Raw genomic sequence first — 14,482 nt, forward strand, 5'->3', positions numbered from 1 at the left:
CAAGAAGTTCTTGGCTATGCCTCTCTTAGAAATCAAAGATCAAGTCCGACTGCCGCTGTAGATCGCTCGGCTGCTGCTTCCCGGACTCCAGACCCAAATGCCCGTGCCGTCTAGGCGTGGTTGAGAACAAAAGGAAGATGCACCTGTACTTTCCCCGGAGCCCTCTGCGTTTTTTAAGGTGTCCGGTGGAGTTTGGGTTCATAAGCCCCGTTCCTTATTGAAAATAGAAGTCACTTCTACCTTCCTCCTCTGGAAAACTTGTTATCTTCCATTAAGTGTTTCCTAAAGAAGGCATCTGTGGTGGTTCTTTAAGCTAAAAAAAAAAAATTGCCCAAGCTTGTGACATCAGCCCTGTCAAGTGTCCATGATGCTGGGCCCTGAGGGAGGTGAAGGCTATGTGATCAAACTCCGTGGCCTGCCCTGGTCCTGCTCAATTGAGGACGGACAAAACTTCCTCTCCGACTGCACAATTCATGATGGGGTCGCAGGTGTTCACTTCATTTATACTAGTGGTAAGGCTTTTGTTGAACTTGAGTCAGAAGATGATGTAAAATTGGCTCTGAAAAAAAGACAGGGAAAGGATGGGACACCGGTATATTGAGGTGTTCAAGTCACACAGAACCGAGATGGATTGGGTGTTGAACCACAGTGGTCCAAACAGCGCTGACGGTGCCATTGATGGCTTCGTGAGGCTTCGGGGACATCCCATTTGGATGCACAAAGGAAGAAATCGTTCAGTTCTTCTCAGGGTTGGAAATTGTGCCAAACGGGATCACACTACCTGTGGACCCGGAAGGCAAGATCACAGGGGAGGCCATCGTTCAGTTTGCCTCACAAGAGTTAGCTGAGAAAGCTTTAGAGAAGCACAAGGAAAGAATAGGGCATAGGTATGTTGAAGTATTCAAGAGCAGTCAGGAGGAGGTCATACTCAGATCCACCTCTGAAGTTTATGTCTGTGCAGAGGCCTGGGCCTTATGACAGACCTGGCACAGCCCGGAGGTACATTGTCATTGTGAAACAGGCAGGTCTGGGTAGGATGAGGTCTGGTGCCTATAGTGCAGGCTATGGGGGCTATGAAGAATACAGTGGCCTCAGTAATGGCTATGACTTCACCACTGACCTGTTTGGGAGAGACCTCAGCTATTGTCTCTCAGGAATGTATGACCACAGATACGGAGACAGCGAGTTCACAGTGCAGAGCACCACCGGCCACTGTGTCCACATGAGAGGGCTGCCCTACAAAGCAACAGAGAATGACATTTACAACTTCTCTCCACTCAACCCAGTGAGAGTTCATATTGAGTTTGATCCTGATGGAAGAGTGACGGGAGAAGCTGATGTTGAGTTTGGCAGCTATGTCCAAGGACAGGGCCAATATGCAGCACAGATACATAGAACTCTTCCTGAATTCAACAACAGGGGCTAGCAATGGGGCTTATAGCAGCCAGGTGATGCAGGGCATAGGTGTGTCAGCTGCCCAGGCAACTTACAGTGGCCTGGAGAGCCAGTCAGTGAGTGGCTGTTACCGGCCGGCTACAGCAGTCAGAACAGCATGGGTGGATATGATTAGTATTGTAGGAACATTTGAGTTATTTCAATCAGAAAATTTCACAGGCAGTCAATAAGCAGTCAAGAGCAGTTTATAACTCTAGAGGAAGCTGGGGGACCCACTTTGCACCATGAGTTTGTGAAATCTGGATTTAAAAATTACTTCGGTGTTTCTCATGCAAACTTTTCATCTAGCATGTAATATTGAGTAAACTAACTATTTTCTTCTGCTTTTCTCAATTAACATTTTTGGTAGTAGACTTAAGCGTGATGTTATCTGAGTTAAGTAGTTTAAGAATGTTGAGTGGATATTCAAGCACACCACAGTGAACACACTGGGGACATGTACTTTTCTGGGGAACTCAAAGGTGCTAGATCCCTGATGCAAAGAGAAGCATTTCTCATGTTCATTCTAGTTTATATTTTCATTTAAAATCTTTAGGTTAAGTTTAAGCTTTTTAAAAGTTAGTTTTGAGAATTGAGACACAATACCAATACTGTAGGAATTGGAGAGGCCTTGACTTAAAGCTTTCTTTGTACTGTGATTTCCTTTTATGTGTATTTTGCTAAGTGAAACTTGTTAAATTTTTTGTTAACTAAATTTTTTTCTTAAAGACTTTTTCACACACACACAAAAAAAGAAATCGAAGATCAACAAAGACCAATAAACATTGTACAGCCAACTCTATAAGTAAGCCAACTCAGCCTCAGTCATTGTTTATCAAATTCTATTTATACTCCCTCAAAACATCACATGTCCTCCACAGGTATTGTTTCAGCATATGTCTAGCCTCAGTATGTTAGTCTGTCTCAGCTGATGTCATTCTGCCAGTTAGCCTGAGTCTGAGGAAGTGGGAAGCAACTACAGCACACCAACAGAAGGTTCTGGGTGCATTTATTTCTATAAAGTCCCAACAAGTCGAGCTCAACAACGCGTGTAAGGCAGACCAATACATATTTCTTTAGCAAAGAATCCTTTATCATGTGTCCTTTCATATGCTTGCTTTAGGAAAGCATCCTTTTTCCTATGTCTGTTTCATAGTGAGACATTCCTTCAAAAGTCTACCTTAGCCTTTCACCTGCGTCCACTTCAGCTAAATAGTCTCAAAGACGGAATCGGAATGAAAATAGAGTGAGAGACAGCAAGAGGCGCAGCCATTCACAAATGCTTCCTGCATAAACATTGCCCATCAGCCCTTGCTGCAACAAGGAATGCAGCTTCCTTTGTAGTGCTCCAAATATTTCAAACATGTCATTTTAACCCAATCTGATCACTACACATCACATACATGTGGTAGGATGTACAATAGTTCATAAATATGAATTACAGTTTCATGCCAATTAAAGCTGTTAAATCATTTTTTAAATAAAGAATAAAACTTTAAATGTCATGAGAAAGTTCTTTGGTCAGATCCATGGAAACAGAGTAGATAAATCTGAATGCAGTAAATAATCTAATAAAAAACAATTTATCAGAACTAAATATAGAAGATTTACAAAGTCTAAGCAGAAAAACAAAAATGCCTAAAAGAAAAACTGAAAGTTACATAGACTAACAATGAGTCTAACTCATGCTTTAAAGTTACCAAGACTCCTTGGTTGGTGGTTTAGTCCTGCGAGCTCTGAGGGCACTAGTTAGTTCATATTGTTGTTTGTCCTAAGGGGCTGCAAACCCTTCAGCTCCTTTGGTCTTTTTTCTTGCTCCTTCATTTGGGGACCCTGTATTCAGTTCAATGGAAGGCTATGAGCCTCTACTTCTGTATTAGTCAGGTACTGTCAGAGCCTCTCAGGAAACAGCTATATCAGGCTGGATTGTCCTTCCTTCAGTCTCTGCTCCATAGTTAGTCTCTGCAACTCCTTCCGTGGGTATTTTGTTCCCCCTTTGTCACTGGTGAAATGTCCACATTTTGGTCTTCCTTCTTCTTGAGTTTCTTGTGGTTTGTGGGTTGTTCTTCCTGTACTCTGAATTTCTGGACTAATATCCACTTATCAGAGAATGCATACCATGTGTGTTCTTTTGTGATTGGGTTACCTCACTCAGGATGATATTCTCCAGATCCATCCATTTCCCTAAGAATTTCATAAATTCATTGTTTTTAATAGCTGAGTAGTACTTCATTGTGTAGATGTGCCACATTTTCTGTATCCATTCCTCTGTTGAGGGACATCTGGGTTGTTTCCAGTTTCTGGCAATTATAAAAAGGAGTACATATGGTGGGACTGATTGCTCTGGCAGCATGTGTATAGTAGAGGATGGTCAAGTTGATCATCAATGGGAGGAGAGGCCCTTGGCCCTGTGAAGGTTCTGTGCCCCAGTGTAGGGGAATGCCAGGGCCAGAAAGCAGGAGAAGGTGGGGTGGCAAGCAGGGGGAGAGGGGAGGAAACAGTGGTTTGTTCTCATTGTTGTTTTTTTTGGTTTTTTGGTTTTTTGTTTTTTGTTTTTGGAGGGGAAACTGGGAAATATGACATGTAAATAAAGAAAATATCTAATAAAAGAAAAAAGTTACCAAGACTCAACTTCACTGACTGTAAAAGAACAGATAAGTCTGTTATATTGACCAAAAGCCTACTGTATGATTTATAAAAATGTTGATAATAGAAAATAGATATATGGATTAATAAGTAGATGATAGAGAATTCTTCATATTACTGACTCTAAAGAGAAAAATCACATAAACGGCTCTAAGAAGAAAGGAAATTTTAAGCAGAAGCCCTGGTTTTCATGGTAGAGGCCAATATTTTACCAAGCCAAAAAACCAAGGTGGCTGTAATGTTTCTTACAGGAAACAAAGGCCAGTGGGTCAAAAGAGTCATTGAAAATAAGGAAAGCCACAGATGACAACAGACTTCTCAACTCTGCCAAGCACAGTGGTGGCAGGGTCAAACTGCTACCAAAAAAGACTTGATTTAGACAGTGTGTGTGTGTGTGTGTGTGTGTGTGTGTGTGTGTGTGTGTGTGTGTGTTTGTGTGTGTGTGTTGGACACTGAAAATGATAATTGTGACAGTCATGTAGCAACTTGTGCTAGCTTGTTCTGTAGAATATAATATGTTCACACCAAAGACTTAATGTATACATTTTGTTTTCTATCAGGCATCCTGTTGTTTGCTAAATGCCTCATAAACTGGCAGCCTTGACTCTGGAATGATCAGATACCTGGTCATTTTTTTTAAACAACTTTCACTCTAGTAATTATACTCCTTAAGGATGAACAGTCTAGTTTCATGGGCAGAAGTAGGTTAGTAGATCGATGGATGCCAAATTGTATGGACTAGGCAGAAGAAGGGGCTCCTCGTAATGTATTCCTTACCCTCCATTAGACACAGATGCCACTTCAGCCTCAACATCTTCCTCCAAAACTTTCACCCTTATAGGGAGCTGCTTTCCCAGACATTCCTACTTAATCACAAGCCAAGGCATCAGTCTGTAAAACAGATGTTCACTTATCTAAAATGTGAGCTCTCTATCTGTTAACACATAAAATCAGGTTTCTGCATTTTCCACAGGGTCTCATTAAGTACCTGTGGCTGTCCTGGAACTCACTATGTAGAGAAAAAGGCTTTGAACTCACAGAGATCTACCTGCCTCTAGAGTGCTAAAAGTCAGGGTGTCTGCCACCATGTTCAGTTTTGTTGTGATTTTTTTTGAATGGTTAAAAAAAAAAAGAGGTAGAAAATATCTATCTTCAGTCTTCTTTTTTAAAATAGAAATACCTATTTTCTTTTTTAAATAATAATACAATGTGTTTGGGCTAATGTAGATTGAAGCTTGCTCTCAGTCAGCAAAATCTCCCTTTTTCCTTTGGTTCATTTGTTATATAGTCACTTAGCTGTATTTTAAAATCTAAATTGTCAGTCTCAGGGATTAAATCTCATTGTCATAGACCACTATCATTGCTTCCACAAATATGATCAGTCACAGCTTCACCCAGTTCCCAGCATTTAATTTGTCACAGTGAGAAGAAATAAACTCATGATAGTAGCTGGGTGTTCTACTATTCCATCTTTACCCAATGTGAAAATGCATTTCCTATGCCAACTTTTGAAATACTCTCTCAGGCTGAAAACATACTCTTTTTGACAGAACAGATGAAAATGATGTAAGAGTTCTATGTGCTCCCACCTCACAGCACTGAATCAGTAGTCCCAAGATGTAGGTAGTAAGTTTCTTAGTCTGCTGACACTTTGGATAAACCTCAGTGCATTGGGGTGATGGAAGTTATGATAGGGTGTCTGATCCTTAAGACTGTAGACCTATAGGAGATAGAGAGATGTTTCAAGGGTGAAGAGCATTCATTGCTCTTGTAGAGGACCTGCTTTTTGTTCTCAGTACCTGGCTCACACTAGCTCCAAGACACACATGAAATAAACCTTTTTTTTAATACTAGAAGTTTTAGAGGAAGTGACCTCAGCTGAAATGCTGAGTACATCAATTTACCATTTGTGTGACATGTGTGACCTTGGGAAGAGAGTTGACATAGGACCTTTGTGCAATTATACTGTGTAGATTGAGAAAGCACTTGGTTCAGGTCCCAAATATCCCACAAGAAAATGGTTAGGCAGGTGTCCAGAGATAGTCATTAAGAATTCAGCTATTCCTATCTTGGCATAAAGAATATGGAGATACCTAAAATGAATTTGAAGCAAGAGCCATCAAAAATTGATAAATAATCACTTATAGGCTTTCTTAAATATTAGTATTACTTGAAAATGTAGTAATTGTAAGATGGTTGGGTGAATCCATGCCCTTCTTCCTCCTAGTCAAACTCTATTTCTTCAGAAATAGACTTTGTATTTGGCCAAAACTAATCTTACTCATAGCTCCAGAAGTGAAAACTGCCTGGTAAGCTCCTACATCTGATAGGAAGCCAATCAATTTTGGTCTGGGCTCTAGGAACAATAAACCAATGTAAGCCAGCAAAAAAGTACTCATTTGTAATAAATGTTACATAGTCAGAATGAACAACAACAATAAAAAGGTGTGCCAATTTTCCATAATCAGATTCAGGACCAGAGTATATCTAGTTTAGCTGGGTAAACTTAGAAGGTTGCTTTAATGCTACAAGAAAAGTGAATTTGAGATGACTGAATTATTTTTATTCTTTCTCTTCTGTCCTTTCCTACTTTCAGACTCAATCTTCTTAGTTCAGTTCATTGTGCAATCACTGTTGTGCCATTCTAAACTCCCAAGTAAAGGTTAATTAGAATTTTTAACTGTGTGGTTTTGTTTTTTGCAAAGCTGTTGAAGCTGTAGGACCCATCACTCTAAACTGGTTGCCTAGATTTTTTTTTTTGTAAAAATCTAATTTGTATAAATCCTAATTATTATTTTTCTATGTATTTTAAATGTGCATAACCATATAACCTTTGAATTATTGGGGCTCAGATGTACACGGGTGCAGTCACTGCTGCTTTGAGTGTTGTTAGGACGTAGACAGAGCTACAGCTGGGCTTTGGGAATGGCCAGGAGAGGACTAAGAAGCAGAGGCTGTGGAGACAGATGCTCCTGCAGCATCTGTATGCATGCCATAGAGTTGGACAATAAGAAAAAATATATATACTGAGACCTTTAGGGGAAGTATGGAATTCTTTTTAGCAAAAATCTACAGAGACATTCTGTGTAGTTCTGGGTGTGAACATGGTTATCAAAAGTGCTCAACAGCTATTTGTAATGCCTTAAGATGAAAAGGTCAGTAAGTCACTGGTTTGACTCAAATTAGAAAGACTAATTCTTGGTCTAGTTAAATATAAACCAATGAATCATTTTCAGTCCTTAACATGATTTGAGCTAAGTTTTATATTACAAAATACCAAAAGCAGACTGACACACAGATGGGTTGGTATTAATTCTGCAAAGGAAGCAGAAAACATAGGTATCATTTACCAACAAGAATGTATCTCTATTTGCAGGATTTTTAGATCTGAGATGGCATGCATGATGAGGTAAACACAAAAAGAAGCTGTGTCAGTGCAGAGAAAGTAAAACGGGGTGAACAGTTGTTCAAAGTAAGCAATAGGTTGCTTAGTTCGAAGAAGAAAGCAGATGCTTCTTTTCTGAAACACATCACTATTTTCATTCAGCCAACTAATGAATGGATACTGTTGTTGGGGAATACCAGCTGAGTTCAAAATGACATCTGGACTGCCAGCAATGTGGGAGCAATGGCTTCCTTCAGGAGATTGCCATGATTTTATTTGAATGAAATGAAGAAGAGATCTGTGGGAAGTGTGCATGTTTGTGGAGGAGGGGGCATGTATTTGCATAGGTGTTGAGGACAGAGGAGCTGTCTAACTTGTATCTGGGAACAGTCTCTCAATTAGGCTAGGCTGGCTGATTAGGAAGCCCCAGAGATCTGTCTGCTCCACATCCGCAGCTCTCCGACTACAAGATCATGAAACCACCTCTAATTTTTATATAAATACTGGGAAATCAGGATCAAGATCCATGTTTGCATGACAATCTCCTTATGATGCCAATATGTTTCCCACTCTAAGAACACCTGTAAGAAGTACTGGTAAAGTAATATAATGCTTTCTAATATCCTTAAATATAGGAAAGGAAACGTTTTTATAAACAATGAAGTATAAGAAGTATACTGGAGTTACAGTTTGAAATGCTACCACCTAGAATTATTGAATTGTTTTAGAAATATTGAGTATTTTTCTAAAGTAAAACATAAAGATCATAGCTAATGGATGTTCTGGTTTATTGACCAAACATAGCTAATCATTCTGTGGGGTAGATGGGTACAGGAAAAAAGTGAAGTTATAAATCTCTCTGAGAAATAGTGGCACCTGGGGCACCTGAGACACCCGGGGCACGTGGGACACCTGGGACACCTGGGACACCTGGGGCACCTGGGACACCTGGAGCACCTGGGACATCTGGGGCATCTGAGGCACAGCGACAAGCTGGAAAAGTAAGACTTTGTCACATTCTGCTAAGCCTTTAACAGCTTTTATCCACCTCATGCTCTCAAGATAGGTGAGTCCTGTGGTGGGGAAGCTCCATTAGAAAAAACAATGGATAAAAGCAAGACCCATGTGAGACACACTCTGCGGAGCTAAAAGGGGAAAACAGAAATAGATGCAGTAAGCAGAAGGTGCTCATTCTTCCTTCTAAAAGAAAGAATAAGGACTGACCAAAGCAAAACACCATATAATGAAGCTTTAGACTGTTTGACCTTTACAGAGCATTTCAGAAGGGGGACTCCAATAATTATTCAAAAGACCTTAAGAAACTTCTCAATGTCAATTTATTTATATTTTCCATGATATGTTATGACGATATGATAAAAGATATGCATTGTGTAAATGGTACACCAAATATAAGCAATATTGTTAGAATCAGTATAGCTCAGACTACTAGGAAGAAGCAGAATGCCAGTAGGCCCAGGATCAGAGTTAAGTGGTGGACGTTTCCCTAGCCCTCGCCCTCCTTCTTTATACATCATTTACTTGTGGTTGTAGTGCATAGGAGGAAACCTTCATAGACTGTTGTCTAGCATTTTATAGAAGCCACAAATCCTTTATGATCCTGCCCAGGCTAGTGGCTCCATTTAGGGGCTACTTCTCAGTCTGTGCATAAGGAACTACCCCACTGGGGTAGTACGTTATCCCACTGATGCCAGAGAAGGCCCCTTCAACTCCTTCAGTCCTTCCCCTAACTCCTCCACTGGGGTCACAGTGCTCAATCCAATGGTTGCTGTGAGCATCTGCCTCTGTGTTGGTCAGGATCCAGCAGAGCCTCTCAGAGGCAGCTGTATCAGGCTTTTGTCAGCGAGCACTTTTTGGCATCCCATCCGAAATAGTGTCTGGGTTTGGTGTCTGCATGTGGTATGGATGATCCCCAAGTTGGGCAGATGCCAGAAAAGCAAGAGCCTCCCAAGACCCCACAGGGATGACTTTAGTTGAAATACACCACAAAGGGGAGGTAGAATCTGTCAAGACCATATCCAGAGGTTATGTTTGCCCCACTCCAGTCAAGGGATGGGGCTACCCACCTATCTCCAAAATTTCAACCCAGAATTGTTCCTGTGTAAAGGAAATACAGGGACAAAGAGTTGAGTGAAGATTGAAGGAAGGGCCATCCAATCATTTCTAAGAACCACCTGACATCCTACCAAAGATTTTTGAGCTCCAGGGTTTGGTGGTGGATTGATACCAAGGCAGTGGATAAAAGGTGACTGGCTGAGCTGATAAAGTGCAAGGAAGCTTGAGGCAACAACACACAGAAACATCCAAACCAAGTATGAGCCTAGACAGCTCCCTAGTGAGTCCTTTTCTGTACAACAGTACCTGCAGGTGCAACTCTGGGTTTAGAGCAAAGCAGATAGACAAAGAAAGACAGGGAGGAAGAACCAAGGGAAGGCAGGAATGCAGATATCCCAAGGGTGAGGTCCCAGGAGAGATGCAAAGACAGAGATGACCCAGAATCCAGAGCTGAAGCCTTATACATGGGCAAATCTGGGTCTCATCCCCTTGGAGATCTTCAATTACAGATCTCTTGATCATAAGGTGACAACAAGTAGAACATTCTCCAGGGTTTGAAATGGATATTTGACTTAAACTTGGTGTCAAAATTGCAGATAACCCAGCTTCTGTTGATTCTTGTATTAGTCTAGAACCACTAAGGTATTGGGATAGACAAAGTGGAAGACAGAGAATGCTTTGATTGACGAATCTCAAATCCATAATACTTGATTCATAATTTCATAATACTGAATAAATTACTCTACTGTGTTTATTTATCATAAACCTCAGATTTCAAAGATAACTTATTTCTACAACTTTTTTACCATTTCCAGACACGGGGCAAGAGGCAGCAAAAGATATGACAGATACTCAGCATTTGCTGATACATGAAGCTTGGGCTTTCTGACAGAGCATGAAGCAACACCCAAGGCAAACCATCAGTGCTTACATTGATGTCTTCTTTCATTTTAATTATGAAGTTTGCTGGTTTCAACAAACCTCTGATAGCTACCATGATAGGAAAGTTCCCAGGCCTAACACTCTTCCTGTATTTCAGAAGTGGTTAATGTCCGTCAGACACTTGTTTAAGTCATTGTGAGTGTGCCAGTAAGTCAAAGCTCCACAGCTGTGGAAGAGGTATTTATTGTAATGTAACAATGGAAAATAATTAAAGTCCATGAAGTCCTTACTCCAAAGCTATGCACTAACTTAACCCTTTGCATTCTCGGGACTAATATGGTTCATTCTCATTCTGCTCTGAATGCATTGCTATTATCCCCAGATCATAGCAGAGGGATGAGGTGCCCACGACTTTCTTTAGATCACACAACTAGGGACAGCTATGAACTAAGTTCACATAATCTAGAACTAGAATACATAATCCCTTGCTAGTTCATTGGGGTGACAGAAAAAGAAGCTCAAACCCAAACAGCTGTCAGGTTCTTCTGTTTGCAATGGCTCTGCGGAAATCAGTGAGTCAACTTTTGGAAGAATTACAATCACTTCCAATTATCAAGAACACAAAAGCACGACTGAGTACCTCTGGGAAAGAGGAGGGGTTTGTTTGCTTCTATTCATTGAGACAATGGCATATTTATTTACATTCCATCTCCTGTGTCTTCCATGAATTCTACACCAAGTGAATTCAACTCATTTCTGATGACACCACTTCCTGATGATATCACTTGTTCTCATTACTTGAATATAAAATGATGCCCCCGTCCACCTTGATCTTGTGCATGGGGGGGCTGGGCTGCCTTCTGATAGCCTTTGAGGTTGCTCTGGAGAGCTTGCACATACCTATGCATTGATCCCTTGATGAATTTATAATATAGCAGAGTCATAAGAAGACAGGGTCCAATACAAGAAAATGGGCCACGAGGAGACTGCCCTTGCACTCAGAACACTTTACAGCTATAGCTTGACCTCGTCCCACATAATAACCCTTTCCCGTTTCCTGTCCACTATGAGGTGCAGTTTCTTCCACAAGCCCCTTCCCACTGTGATCCACTACACAGTGGAAATGGACCTCTGAAACAAGACAAAATAAACTTATGTTGCTGTGTCAAATATTTGGTCACTGCAATGCAAAAAATAATTACCATTCTTCTTCTTGTAGAAGTTGTCATAGACTACAGCACTGCAGGATAAATGTTAAATTTCCACCCAAGAGGGACTTCTGCATAACTGTGCTCTCTGCTGACTTCTAAGTCATTTCTGTCAACTTCCTTCCCTACATCACAAACCTACAGCCACCATGAACTTGTTTGCCTAACTTCTCACATACAGTATTAAAAAAAAAAAAAAAAAAAAAGTCTTTCTTTTCTTCAAGCCATGATGTGAAGGCAATTTGCCTTGAAATTAACATACGGGCTTTTTAGCAACATTGTCTACATAATTATAATCCCTAAGGCTAATGTTTGGCCTAGGAGTCTTGAGTTTAACCAATCTTCTCTGTGCTCATTCATGTGCTTTCATATTTGAGGACTACACCCCATCTGTTAGTGATCCTCTGTCCTTTTGCCCCAGCCTCCCACAGATCAAATATCTCCCCAAGAAAAGTTTGTTGACTTTCTCCTTCCCTGGAGAAAATTGATCCTTCACCTTTTCTGTGAACCCACTGTGGAGGTCCTACCCTGCCCCATTGCCACTTTCTGCTATGTTTTTTTTTGTTTGTTTGTTTTTGTTTTTGTTTTGTTTGTTTGATTTGGTTTGGTTTTGGTAACTTAGCCCAGGACTTCTTTGGGAATCTTAACTTCTTTGACAAGAAAGTTTGACTGGATGTCAATATTCACTGATGCAGAGACCCACACAGGGACCAAGAAAGCTGAGAACCTAACGATATGGCCATGAAAGAGCAAAGTATGCCAAGTGCTGGCAAAGGCAGAGGAAGGGGCTTCTGGGTCCTGCAAGAGCACTTACCTTAGGATGCAGCCCAGGAAGGAAGCCTCTTGGGAGAAACTAATCCTTTAGAAAAGAGAGAGATTCAGAACAAAATCCAAACAATGCAAGATGTTCTCAGCCTTCCTATATGATCATTTAAAGACAGATTAAACAAATTCGTCCACCTTAACAGATGCATTACTGAGCTACAAACCCATACTCTATGTCATAACATCTCCCTCTCGTTCTCTGCCAAACCCCTCTGAGTCTGTGTGTGTGTGTGTGTGTGTGTGTGTGTGTGTGTGTGCGCATGAGTGGTTGCCCCCATGCATGTATGTGATGTAACCACAAGTGAATGAATGAATGACATTAACATTTATATAACTGACAATGTATTTTACATCTTCAGTTTCAAATTTGAGCTTGGTTTGTTCCATCTAAGTTATTTTAGGCAGGTTATACAATCTTTGTGCATGTCGAAGTTTGTATAATGGATTCATTAGTAGTAGCTTTATGTCACAAGAATATTAAATGCACTATTAGGCAACAAACACGAACTACTTAACATAATGCTTAGCATGTAGTCGCATTTTTAAAAGGGTAGTAACTACTAAAAGACTATATTTAGATTTATCTTTCAAGTCCGAGTTCCATGCCATCCTAATCCTGAATGACTTTGGCCTCTAAACTAAGTGAGTCTATCCTGCGCTGCCCTGGAGTTAGCTGCCTCACCATCTAGAATGGGAATTACACAGATCTCACAATAAATGATTACTGTCATTTTCATTATACTCTATGAAACACACATGCTTTGGGTATTTCTGTGCATAAATATTTTGTTCATGCTTGGAAGTTAGAAATAAGCTGATTTCTTGTTCCAAAATACAAGACTGGTTTCAAAACCACAACCAATTACACATGCCTGCCACAAGATGGCGGCAGACCATTTCTATTCTCTCCCCCAGGTTCAAGCAACAGGATGAAAGAGCCTGTGTTGTGGGGAAGTAAGTAATCGCTGTACTGCATCACCTCCCCTGCCTCCCTCCCGCCCCCGCCCCTTTAAAGGCAGGCACAGTTTTAAAGTCGAGCACCTATAAGACAAGCCACTAAAGAAATTCTTGTGGATGCCAGCAAATGCTGGATGACAGGAGCCTGATAGAGCTGTCTCCTGAGAGGCTCTGCCAGGGCCTGAATAGTACAGCAGTAGAGGCTCACAGCCATCCATTGGACTGAGTACAGGGTCCCCAATGAAGGAGCTAGAGAAAGGAACCAAGGAGCTGAAGGGTTTGCAGCCCCTTAGGATGAACAACAATATGAACTAACTAGTACCCTCAGAGCTCCTAGGGACTAAACTATCAACCAAGGAGTACACATGGTGGGATTAATGGCTTCAGCAGCATATGTAGCAGAGGGTGGCCTAATTGGTCATCAATGGGAGGAGAGGCCCTGGGTCCTGTGAAGGTTGTATGCCCTACTGTACGGTAATGTCAAGGACAGAATGCTGGAGAGTGGGCTAGTGAAGGGGGGCTGTGGGGGGGGGCTGGAGGAGAGAGCAGAGGTTTTTGTATGTTTGGTTTTTTGGATTTTGTTTTGGAGGGGAAACCGGGAGAGGAGATATCATTTGAAATGTAAATAAAGAAAATATCTAATAAAAAATGAAAAAAAAAGAAATTCTTTTAGTTGATCCTGTCATTTTGCTGTGTTGAATATTTTGTCTGAAGCAGTAATTCTGGCCCTTCCTCATTTAAGATTCTTTTCAGGACTGTTTTACAAAGAATACCAAAACCTAATAGTCTGGAAAGAGTAAAGTGCCCTCTGCCCACCAAAAACCCCCTGCCCCCCGCTTTGCTTTATTTTCCAAAACTAAGGAAATGTATGAGATTTGTTTTCAGTCATACATTTTCTTTGAATTTGCTTTCAAGCTTCCAATAGATACAGATAAGGGAAAGTTCCAGGCCCTCCATGTCATTGGTCCACACTCACTGGGACTTTGACATTAGTCTGAGTCAGGAGGGCTGTGACTTATCACAGACTTTCTTGTTTGTTTGGGGCTTGAAATCCACCAAGTATTGACTGTAG

General features: G+C 40.9%; 1 pseudogene across 1 annotated transcript; it reads left to right on the forward strand.

Annotated features, from left to right (window-relative positions):
• Positions 1 to 214: 214 nt before the first annotated feature.
• Positions 215 to 1,693, forward strand: LOC116094040 (annotated as a pseudogene). Its single transcript, XR_004119947.1, has one exon. The product of XR_004119947.1 is annotated as a heterogeneous nuclear ribonucleoprotein F-like (transcript).
• Positions 1,694 to 14,482: the final 12,789 nt, after the last annotated feature.

Source organism: Mastomys coucha, unplaced genomic scaffold (genome assembly GCF_008632895.1).
Source record: "Mastomys coucha isolate ucsf_1 unplaced genomic scaffold, UCSF_Mcou_1 pScaffold16, whole genome shotgun sequence".
Lineage (NCBI taxonomy): Eukaryota > Metazoa > Chordata > Mammalia > Rodentia > Muridae > Mastomys > Mastomys coucha.